At 42.0% G+C, this 12,327-nt stretch overlaps 1 long non-coding RNA gene across 4 annotated transcripts; it reads right to left on the bottom strand.

Moving 5' to 3' along the window:
• Positions 1–808: 808 nt before the first annotated feature.
• On the bottom strand, positions 809–6,069 carry LOC109741715 (uncharacterized). 4 transcript variants are annotated; one of them, XR_012181594.1, is made up of 7 exons: positions 5,610–6,042; positions 4,290–5,475; positions 3,890–4,213; positions 3,604–3,798; positions 2,488–3,398; positions 2,319–2,398; positions 921–1,440 (listed from the first exon to the last, which is right to left on the bottom strand). It is a non-coding gene; the product is annotated as an uncharacterized lncRNA (long non-coding RNA). The 4 variants fall into 4 exon arrangements; XR_012181595.1 differs by having other exon boundaries at positions 3,890–4,190; XR_006662310.2 differs by lacking the exons at positions 3,604–3,798; positions 3,890–4,213 and having other exon boundaries at positions 809–1,440; positions 5,331–5,475; positions 5,610–6,069.
• Between the last annotated feature and the right edge of the window lie 6,258 nt (positions 6,070–12,327).

Genomic DNA, 12,327 nt, shown 5'->3' with positions numbered 1-12,327 from the left:
TTTATGTTTTGGGCCACAGCCTTTTACTGTAAACATTTTTTTGGGCCTCGCCTTTTTCCAGCCCACTTGCCAGTTTTTTTTGTTTCTTTTCCATTTTAAAGTAGGTCCCACTAGTTAAACGGGAACCAAATTACTGTTTGGGTACCACCAGGTCAGTTCTATATTTGTGCAAATAGATAATTTGATTCAAAAAGATACAATAAGGCACAATATTTCATACAACAGCCAAGCATAGTACAATTCTGGTATTTAGCTATAGAATACAACTAAATATACACATAACTAGCTTCACACATAACTATCTCCAGTGAGCTAAAACGCATTGTTCGGTGTAGTTTTTCTTCGGGATTCTTCTTCCTAGAGCTCCTGTACACCCAACTTTTGAAGAATGAAAGCCAGCATATGCAACCAATAAATTATGAAAAGTTACACATAATCAAGTGAATCCGTGAATATAAAATTCTCATAACGATGAAAATTTGCTGCAGAACTTTAGATTTAACATGAAACCATGTATATAACATTCTCATAATAGAGAAAACTGAGATATATTTTGCAAATGATCAAGTACGAGCACAGTGCAAGTTAACACAACAGATGAACAGTACAACGGGTAAGGGAGCAGCAGGACACAAGCCGTATGCATTACAGGCAGTCAAACAGTTCAGGGAACAGCAAACATGCATGCATGCAATTGAAGTACGTACTAGTAGTACAACACAATGCCAGGTTGGAGCAAATCATGCTTAAGCAAACAATGGCAGCAGCATGGCATAACCAAATAATAATGTGAGCAAACAACTGGATATGAGTCGCAGGACACAAGCCGTATGCATTACAGGCAGTCAAACAGTTCAGGGAACAGCAAACATGCATGCATGCAATTGAAGTACGTACTAGTAGTACAACACAATGCCAGGTTGGAGCAAATCATGCTTAAGCAAACAATGGCAGCAGCATGGCATAACCAAATAATAATGTGAGCAAACAACTGGATATGAGTCGCACTTGATCACAGCAAAGAATGTGCTACAATACTTGAGCTTCAGACAGGGAGGAAGGATTAGACAGATGATACTTGGACAGAATACTTAGCGCGATGCCCGGGGCGGTGACCCCGCGACGGAGGGCGCGCGAGAGCGCAAATCGGGCGAGGGAGGCAGCGCGCCACAAGGCCCTAGTGGCCGGGTCGCTGAGGACGTGGTGCACGCCCCAGGGCGCGCGGAAGGCGGCCTCCAGCACGGCGCGGTCGGAGGCGACGGTGCTCAAGAGGCGGCAGGCGCAGGCCGCCCGCGCGACATCCGCGGGCGGGAGCCGGTGCAGGGCCGTCACAGATCCCAGGTCCTCAACACTCCAACAGCAGCAATCCAGTGCCTTCTTTTCCTGCTCGCTCTTTTTCTCCTGGGCTTGCTCCTTCTTCTCCTGGGTGTGCTCCTTCTCCTACAACAGCAGCAACAACAGGTTAATGACAACAACAATTTGAGAACAGCAGCAGGTCAATTAGAACAGCATCAACTCCCGGGAATGCTTTAATTTAGTCCATTTCTTTGATCAAGAACTTATCCTAAGGACGACGTGCTATCAAACTTTGGAAAATACAGTATGAATATGACAGCAATAGCAGCAAGTCCTACACTAAACTAAGCAATCATGATTTCTAACAACAGCAATAATCATCAGCAAGTCCTAACTTAACAGCAGCAAAGAGAAGATAAGAGAGGAAAATAGAAGAAAAGAGATGAGAAGTTTTTGTTAATGAAAAAGAATTACTCATCTTTTCAAATGACTTAAATGAGTAGCTCTACACTGGAGCTCCACCACATCCTCTCGGGTGTAGGATCTCATAGACAACATAGTCACCACCAGTAGATAGATGCATGAAGAAAACTGAATTACTATAACAGAATACTTCATGGAGAAGTTGGATAAGATGCATCGAGCAAGCAACTAATTTAGTAAGAAGTGCTCCAAGGTATTCCACATGTCAGGTGCAGCTTGCAAGCCAGCATGGAGAAACATCTGCATCTTCTCATTGTCAGCTACGACAAAGGGTGCAAACAGGAAACACGCTGAAACTTGACTGTTAAGAAAACCATTGATCAAGTCGTCAAATTGATTCTCTAGTTCAACAAGTAGTTATATGAGGCATCAAGATTGCTAAATATCAAGAAGACCACTTAATGAACAGAATTTAGCAGAGACCATTTGGCGGATCAGCTGGCAAATATTTCAGAAACAGAGCAAAACGGCTTTCTAATTTTGGCATCAACACAAGTACTGTTGTAGCCACGAAGCATGAGGAGGTGGTACTCCAGCACCTCAAATAGCAGCCAAATGGCGGTGGCGCCCGCGAGCACCCCGGCAGAGATCTTGTTCCTCCACAGGAAGAGGTCAGCAGCTGCAAAGCATAGCACATAGCACATAAACATTAATGGGATTTGTTTCTGGCATTTTTGTTCTATCAAATAAGCAACTTTACTCACTAACTTTTGTTTCGGACAAATAACCATCAGTTGTTGCACCCTAAAAAACAAGAGGGACCACCCTAAAAAAACAAGAGGAAACACTGGTGATACAAGTAGCATAAGCATAATACAACACCATATATTTGACGTGTGGGCATGTATATATATATATGTGTGTGTGTGTGTGTAATTAACAAAGTTGGTTCAGTTGGACATATCAAAGTGTGTAATTAACTAATTATACATCAAGGATTGCAGGTTCAGAAGGAAGATATAAGCAATCAAGCAATGTTACAATCTAGGCAGAATGTCAAAATAACTTTAGATATGAAGGACCAGGAGTTCCACGAAAGATCTAAAGTTACATAACAAGCATGTATTGACCATCCTACTAGTAGCAAGAACATAAATATAATCACTTAACAAGCAGCATGAACATGAGTAGATCAAATAACTAAGTACAATTCAGTACCCCAGCTACCACAACATTTGCAAATATTCAGCACATTAAGACAACCTGGCAATAGTTTGTAATCCAAACCAAACCCAGACCAACCCATACATTTACAAGTCCAGCAATCAAACCAAACATATAGATAGTTGTTGATGCATGCACTGAGCACTCCTACTGTTGATGCATGCTCAGTACGAATTGCACAACAATACCATTAAGTATTGCATGCATACAATTAAATTCAGAAGCTACATACTCTTGTGACCTCGGAATAATTAGCACTACTAATTCAGAGGCGTCAAAATCTGAGCCATGCAAAATTGCTCACTTCTGAATCTTGAAACAATCTCAAGGCAAAAAAATAACACAAAGGAGCAGTATGAACCCTGCAGGCTGCAGACCACAAGCAACAACAGCACACAAATCAAATCATAGCACCGCAAGATGGTGACTCGGTCGAGCATGTCCACCTTCCTCACCTGCAACCAAATCAGAGCATAAATCAGTCAACTACACACAAGCATATCCACAAATCAAATCTGCATATCGAGCAATCTTTGGCCGCTTGGGATTTAGTCTGTCGGCCAAAAGACAAAGGTGGTCTTGGGGTCATCAACTTAAACATTCAAAACAAGGGTCTTCTGCTCAAGCATTTGCATAAATTTTATAATAAGGCTCACATACCCTGGGTGTCCCTCATCTAGAACAGTTATTATGCTGATGGTGTTCCACACGCTACAACCCCAGTGGTCTCCTTTTGGTGGAGAGATATCCTTAAGCTCCATGATGCATACACAGCTATTGCCTCGGTGCACATCAACATGGGTGACTCTGCTCTGTTTTGGACTGATGCTTGGTTTATTGGTGGCTCTTCTAGACCTTTATGTTGGAGATTGCCAAGGTTATTTTCCTTTGTTAACAATGATAAGGTTTCAGTGCATGAATTCCTCATATCGCAGGATATATTTACCATGTTCTTCTTGCCATTGTCTCATGAGGCTGCTCAGGAGTTGCAAGTGCTAGAAGATTGGATCATGGCCTTGAACAGGGACACCAACATACCAGATGCTTGGGTTTGGCCGGGCAGATCTGGTAGTTTCTCAGCCAAGAGTTTCTACACCTTGATGCACTCACATTTGCCCACAATTCAACCGTGTAAATGGTTGTGGAAAAGCAGATGCACCATGAAGATCAAAGTCTTTGGATGGTTACTTTTCTTTGACAGGCTTAACACCAAGGACCTTCTGATCCGCAGGCACTGGAGATCCCCCCTGGATGATAATCTTTGTGTTATCTGTCATGAATTTTCATATGAGGATAGGCTGCATTTGTTCTTCAACTGTAATTTCAGTCGGAGGGTTTGGAACTACCTTTCTATTGACTGGTCAAGAGGGCCGGATATTCAGCAATGTATCCAACATGCTAGCTCAAGCTTCAGGCATCCTTTCTTCTTCGAAGTAATGTTGACGGCAGCATGGAATATTTGGATCCTCAGGAATGGCAGAACTTTTAGAGGGGAGAGAGCTACTTTTGCTGCTTGGCGGTCTAACTTTGTACATGATCTTTCACTCCTAACTCATAGGCTCAAGGATGATAGCAGCATCAAGCTTAAAGCTTGGATAAAAGCTTTAGTCCAGGTAGGTAGTTCTAGTCCTGTACCTTAGCTTTGTAGGCTAGTTTCTTAGCTCCTGTATATACTCCTACTATTCTTTTTTGTACAGTTGTTCGATTTCAATAAAGGGCTGTGGGGCTTTGCCTCACAGTAAATATTCAAAAAAAAACTGCGGAGGTAACTGAAAGATCAAAGCAGCAATAAGGTCTTATATTGTGGGGGCGGACGGAGTACTGGATGAGAACTAATTCTTAAATGTGTACATTTTAGTTTCTGAAGTGCTCCACAAAAAACTGAAATACTAGAAGGAAGTGAATACTTAATCTTGAATAAACATCAATGATAGCTATATCTATAGCAGCTTATACAGAAGCACATTGCACTTAAAATTAGGAATGGTTGCAAACTCATTTATACTCTGGGATTCAATTTCAGGACGACTTTATGCATCCGGGAAGAGTAAATATTAGGCTCTATGCAGTCGCATAACAGAGGATACTTCAATATTACATATTCTACAGAAAACTAAACTAGAGCCTCGTATCCTACTGCATGACTACAGCCCAATTACACCACCACGTGCAATCGCATGGCCAGTACAGCACTGGAGAAACTGATGACAAACTCCAACAATTTGAGCATAGGTGGAGAAACTGAAACTGCAGAACCATCCATTATTCTTATACACAACTCAAACACAAATCCATGGCGAGGTAGCAACATATTCATAGGCGACTCGAGCAATTCGATGAAGAATTCCATACGGGGAGCCAGAGAGGAGAGGCGCTTGGATGGGTACCTCGGGTAGGGGAACATGCCGAGGATGTAGCCGGCGTTCCGTCGAGCACCTGAGGCGGGCTCTGGTTGGCGCAAGACACCCGAACCGGCGCTGCGCTCGTCCCGGACCAGCGGCTGCAGGGTGCGGAGCCGTTGTACTCGAAGATCTGCGCGGGGGCGAGGGAGTGGGCCGTCAGGCGGGCTGGGAAATCAATATCTTCCCCACCATGTTTGCATCAGTGGTTGTGGAGAGGAAGAACACCAGAGGTAGGGAGAAGAAGAAGAAGGTGAGGGGTCTGACCTGCTGCTGCACATCTTGCAGGCTCGCCATGGCCATGGCCATGGGAGTAAGAGATGGGCCGCCTAGGGTTCCGGGCGCCGTCGAGGAGGTTGGACGCGGCGGACCTCCACGTTGACCGGAGAGGAGAAGAGGCGGGGCTCTAGCCGGCGGCTGCCTCGACCGCGGTGGCTCCTCCGCACTCACCGGAGAGGAGACGAGCAGTGGCACCTGCGGCGAGGAAGAAGGCCGGCGCGGGAGCAGCCGTCTTTGTCGCCGGATTGGGGATCGCCGGAAGTGTAGGTGGATCTGGATCGAGGAGAGGGAGGCCGCGCGCTAGATCTTGCCGGAGGGGAGGGAGGGAGGGAGGAGAGCGAGGGGAGGGGTGGGTGGCGGCGAGGGGAGGGGAGGTGGGAGCGATCGGGGAGCGCTAGGGTTCGCTAGGGTGTGCGGGGACGAGGGAGGAGTGCGGGCTAGGTGGGGTGAGAAGGCGAGGGGGAACGCTGCCGTTGGATCTGGGTGGATCGGACGGTGCTCGATGCATGATCCGCGTGACATGCTTGTAAACTAATCAAAATAGAGTACATGTGTGCGACGTCCATGACCATCTAAGTAGGTCGTAATCGGCTAAAAATAAAGTGCAGATCTCTTTGGCTAAGAGAGCCGACTCTTTTGGCGCCGTCTTTCGGCGGTTCCCCTCCGTCGTTGACTTCTTGGTCGTTGGTGATGAGGAGGGTCGTCGGATCCCGCCTGTGTTCATCATTTTAGCTTTAGGTTTTAGGGTCCTGGTAGCTTAGGTTTTTGGATCATTCGACGTCTCGACTTCGGGGGCGGGGGCGGCAATATTGAATAATGAAGCTCTGGATTTTTATCCGGCAAGACCGCCAGCAAGGACCTCAACACGTATAAGAGCAAGGCATCGAGGAGGTGGTCGCGAGTGAGGAGGTCGTCATCGTCACCTTCCCGGTGACCGAAGACCCGTAGTCATACCCGTCGTTTTGACAGCATTTTGAAAGAAATAAAAAAACAAAAAAAACTTTCACATTGTGGCATTATATGACCTAGTTTACAGGAAAAATAATAAACTTTGACTACGGTGAATAATACAATTTGACTATGGTAAATGTCTTAATAATAAACTTTCAAGCCATATGATCAATCTTATGGCCACATTCATGGCATAGTTTGTTCAAATGATCTCATATTGTGCACAAGGGTGCATATTGGAATGACAAACAATGTTGCCTAAGGAAGTTTTCATTTTCTTTGCACGAAAAAATCATTTTCCATTTTTCGAGTGCCCAAAATGAGGTTTTTTTGTGAATGACCTACCAAATATTTGTTGCAAAATTGTATCAAATCAATTTTATAAAATACTTGGACATATTCAATGCAAAATTGACCAAAAGGTTGGGTGTAAAAAGTTTTGATCCACCTCTGGTGAAAAAGACAAATTTCCGCCGATTTAGTAGGAAGCGGGTCAAATTTGAACTGCGGCTGCCTCATAGTTTGCTATTTATTTTTTCCAAAAATCATTTCTAGGTACAAAAGTATCTATTTAATAAGAGAAACACCAATAAAATTTCAAGATTCAACCACTAGCTAGGAACGGTCATTCCCGCCGTTTTGACCACATTTTGAAACGGGCATAAAAAATTCAAAAAAAACAAAAAATTGGAAAACCTTCGCATTGTGTCATTATATGTGACCAAGTTACCAGGAAAAATAATAAACTTGTAATACGGCAATTATTTTAAAAAAATGTTCTTAGAAATGAGCTATCATGTGTGAAGATTCATGGCTTTCAACCCAAATGATCAATCTTATGGCCACATTCATGGAATAGTTGTTCAAATGATCTCATATTGTGCACAAGGGTGCATATTGGAATGGCAAACAATGTTGCCTAAGGGAGTTTTCATTTTCTTTGGACGAAAAAATCATTTTCCATTTTTCGAGTGCCCCAAATGAGGTTTTTTGTGAAGGACCTACCAAATAATTGTTGCAAAATTGTACCAAATCATTTTTATAAAATACTAGGCCATATTTAATGCACAATTGACCAAATTGTTGGGTGTCAAAAGTTTTGATCCACCTCTGGTGAAAAAGACAAATTTCCGCCGATTTAGGAGGAAGCGGGTCAAATTTGAACTGTGGCTGCCTAATAGTTTGCTATTTATTTTTTCCAAAAATCATTTCTAGGTACAAAAGTATCTATTTAATCACAGAAACACCAAAAAATTCCAAGATTCAACCACTAGCTAGGAACGGTCATTCCCGCCGTTTTGACCGCATTTTCAAGCGGGCATAAAAAATTCAAAAAAATCAAAAAATTGGAAAACCTTCACATTGTGTCATTATATGTGACCAAGTTACCAGGAAAAATAATAAACTTGTAATACGGCAATTCTTTTAAAAAAGTGTTCTCAGAAATGAGCTATCATGTGTGAAGATTCATGGCTTTCAAACCAAATGATCAATCTTATGGCCACATTAATGGCATAGTTTGTTCAAATGATCTCATATTGTGCACAAGGGTGCATATTGGAATGGCAAACAATGTTGCCTAAGGGAGTTTTCATTTTCTTTGGACGAAAAAAATCATTTTTCATTTTTCGAGTGCCCTAAATGAGGTTTTTTTGTGAAGGACCTACCAAATAATTGTTGCAAAATTGTACCAAATAATTTTTATAAAATACTATGCCATATTTAATGCACAACTGACCAAATGGTTGGGTTTCAAAAGTTTTGATCCACCTCTGGTGAAAAAGACAAATTCCCATCGATTCAGTAAGAAGCGGGTCAAATTTGAACTGTGGCTGCCTAATAGTTTGCTCTTTATTTTTTCCAAAAATCATTTATAGGTACAAAAGTATCTATTTAATCATAAAAACACCAAAAAATTCCAAGATTCAACCACTAGCTAGGAACGGTCATTCCCGCCGTTTTGACCGCATTTTGAAACGGGCATAAAAAATTCAATAAAATCAAAAAATTTGGAAAACCTTCGCATTGTGTCATTAGATGTGACAAAGTTACCAGGAAAAATAATAAACTTGTAATACGACGGTTCTTTTAAAAAAGTGTTCTCAGAAATGAGCTATCATGTGTGAAGATTCATGGCTTTCAACCCAAATGATCAATCTTATGGCCACATTCATGGCATAGTTTGTTCAAATGATCTCATATTGTGCACAAGGGTGCATATTGGAATGGCAAACAATGTTGCCTAAGGGAGTTTTCATTTTCTTTGGACCAAAAAAATCATTTTCCATTTTTCGAGTGCCCCAAATGAGGTTTTTTTGTGAAGGGCCTACCAAATAATTGTTGCAAAATTGTACCAAATCATTTTTATAAAATACTATGCCATATTTAATGCACAATTGACCAAATGGTTGGGTTTCAAAAGTTTTGATCCACCTTTGGTGAAAAAGACAAATTCCCGCCGATTCAGTAGGAAGCGGGTCAAATTTGAACTGCAGCTGCCTCATAGTTTGCTCTTTATTTTCTCCAAAAATCATTTCTAGGTACACAAGTATCTATTTAATCAAAGAAACATCAAAAAATTTCTAAGATTCAACCACTAGCTATGAACGGTCAAGCCCGCCATTTTAACCAAATTTTGAAACGGGCATAAAAATTAAAAAAAAATCAAAATATTGGGAAACCTTCGCATTGTGTCATTATATCTGACCAATTTTCCAGGAAAAATAATAAACTTGTAATGTGGCAATTAATTTAAAAAAGTGTTCTCATAAATGAGCTATCATGCGTGAAGATTCATGGCTTTCAAGCCAAATGATCAATCTTATGGCCACATTCATGGAATAGTTTGTTCAAATGATCTAATATTGTGCACAAGGGTGCATCTTGGAATTCCAAACAATGTTGCCTAAGGGAGTTTTCATTTTCTTTGCACGGAAAATTCATTTTCCATTTTTCGAGTGCCCGAAATGAGTTTCTTTTGTGAAGGACCTTTGTTGCAAAAATGGACCAAATCAATTTTATAAAATACTATGCCATATTTAATGCACAATTGATAAAATGGTTGGGTGTAAAAAGTTTTGATCCACCTCTGGTGAAAAAGACAAATTCCCGCCGATTCAGGAGGAAGCGGGTCAAATTTGAACTGCAGTTGCCTTATAGTTTGCTCTTTATTTTTTCCAAAAATCATTTCTAGGTACATAAGTATCTATTTAAGCATAAATACATGGTTTGGTTGTGATATGTTGAGGTTTGGATGGTGGCCCAGGGCCCCAACTCCAAAGTGCGTAGACTCGCATGCCCGCCGCGTGGTCACCGCGTGACTGTGGCGTTGCCATGCGTTCTGGGAAGCCTAGGCATGTCTAGTAGGTTTGGTACTCCCCAGGTAGATGCTTGGAAGAAAATAACAACAAAAGAATCTCATGAGGAGACCGAACTATGCTCAAACATGAATTAGCAGCCAAGTGTTTGATTAGCGGTATGGGAAATTCACAAGGCCAATGGGCCTGAGTTTTGGCTGAGGATGATCATCTACTAGGGAGACTGTCTTGGCAAATTTTCAGCTCAAATGGGGGAGTTTGGATGGCACTTGCTTTGCAAAGTACCACATCGGGGAGAAATATGGATGTTGAAGCTGGGCTCAAATGGATAAGTGGACTGAGCTGAAATTTTGTGGAGTATGGTAATTTTGGCATAGGCAAATGGAGCTGAATATTGAGGGCAATAGGAGTGGTATAGGTAGCACTTGCTTTGCAATGTGCCAATTTTGACAGAAAATGAAAATTGAAGCTGGGCTCACATAGATGAATTGATTGAGCTGCAATTTGGAGGAGGGTGATAATTTGGCCATATGAAGGCACTGTATAAATTTCATGCCATTTGGATGTGCATAGCTAGTACTTCCTTCACAAAGCTTCTAGCTGAACAAAAACTTTGGAAACTTGCCGAGGAACATTTACTAGGAAAATGGAGCTGAATTTTGTCATGAGGCAATGATTTGGATAGGAAAGGGTGCCCAAAATTTTTGAAGGCAATCAAGAATATAAAAATAGCACTTCCTTCACAAAGTGCTGTTCTGAACATAATAGGAAAATGAATATTGTTGAATTATATTTTAACTAGGTGAGGAAGGTTTTTGACATATTTGACGAAGATATGATCCAAGTAATTTATGAGAATTTTTTCGGAATTTTGGGACTAACAGAAATATAGGTTGCTTCACAACCTAGGTTAAAAATTGACACATGAACATGACACATAGGCAAAACTGATGAGGTGGCGCCTAGTCATAGCAATCCACCACAACTTACAAGGTTATGACCATCTATATTGGTCGTGATCAGCTAGAAATAAGGCAGCGGATCAGTGTTGTCTGCTTTATGACCATTTCGTGTATGGAAATTACGACCTTTATGGCCAAAATGGTCAATATAGTTGAGGGTTTGGAGCCCCCCGAACAGCTTTTGACCAATTGGTCTCAAATGGTCGTAGATCTATGACCAATTCTTCCAGGGTCACTGACAGAAGGTCACTAGTTGACATATTTCTTGTAGTGACACGATGGAACACACACGGTCACGCTCAAGTGCTCAACCTACACGTGCATGCACACACATACTCAGCCAGGGTGAGCTAGTGAGCGTATAAACACCGAAAAATGTATATATTGAGCGCAATGAACGTATTATGAAGTCCACTGACTGTATTTTTACAAATATATAGTGACAGACAGTGTATTTATCTCGTTTGAAATTAAGCCATATTAACTGTAGAGGAGGCAGTATGGACTAGCATTACTTTGTTGTGTCCCGTCAACTTGCCGAACGAGGAGAAGCTTGCAGGACGGGAGAAGCTTGTGCGCGGTGGCTCACAGGACAAGGAGAAACTTTTGACTAATGCAAGATGTCCTTCGCTCAGGCGGTGGACGTGCAACAGTTAATTTGGTGTCAGATTGCCAGAAGCATACACTATACTAGTACTATTATTGTTGCACTTCCCGAAGAGGCGAACAGCCAAGCGCAAAGTTTACTAGTACTAGTACTACTACTATAGTCTATAGAGGTATGTACTACTATACTAGTACTAGGAACCGGATGGAGGAGCGTCTGCACTCTTATTATATTTTTAAAATGTGATAAAGCAATCTTCAACACATTTGGTTCTCTTCGAGGGTTCTCACATGTGATAATGGAAGTTGATTGCATGGAACACTCGCCACAATTCTCGCTTAATTCTGGCTCATATCCTGTTACAAATAGGAGCGCTCGGTAATATTTTCTCTTTTTTTTGTTATTCAGCATGTAAACAGGTCAGCAAACCTTGCGGAGCATCTTTGTGCGAACCGTGCTTGCTGCACTTTGAATGTGGCCGAGAGCTGGCTTGATGAAACACCTCGCTTCCTACTTCTTTTTTTGCGGGGTACCTCGCTTCCTAGTGACCAGTGTCTTGGCTGATTGTCCTAAGAATGCTTATATATGAATAAAGCTCTCTCATTTACCCGCAAAAAAGATTAAGCCATATTAACCGGAAAGGAGGGAGTATGGACTAGCACTACTTGTTGGTGTGTCCCGTCAACTCGCAGAACGAGGAGAAGCTTGCAGGACAAGGTGAAGCTCGCTTACGGCTTTTGACTAATGCCACGTACCCTCGCCCAGGCGGTGGACATGCATCAGTTCATTCGGTGTCAGATTGGCAGAGGCATACACTGTAGTACCGAACATGCGGAGTACCATCATTGTTTGACTTCACGAAGAGGAGA

Source organism: Aegilops tauschii, chromosome 4 (assembly GCF_002575655.3).
Source record: "Aegilops tauschii subsp. strangulata cultivar AL8/78 chromosome 4, Aet v6.0, whole genome shotgun sequence".
NCBI classification, from domain to species: domain Eukaryota; kingdom Viridiplantae; phylum Streptophyta; class Magnoliopsida; order Poales; family Poaceae; genus Aegilops; species Aegilops tauschii.
The sequence above is the reverse complement of the archived record's forward strand: the minus strand, read 5'-3'. Positions and strand labels throughout refer to the sequence as shown.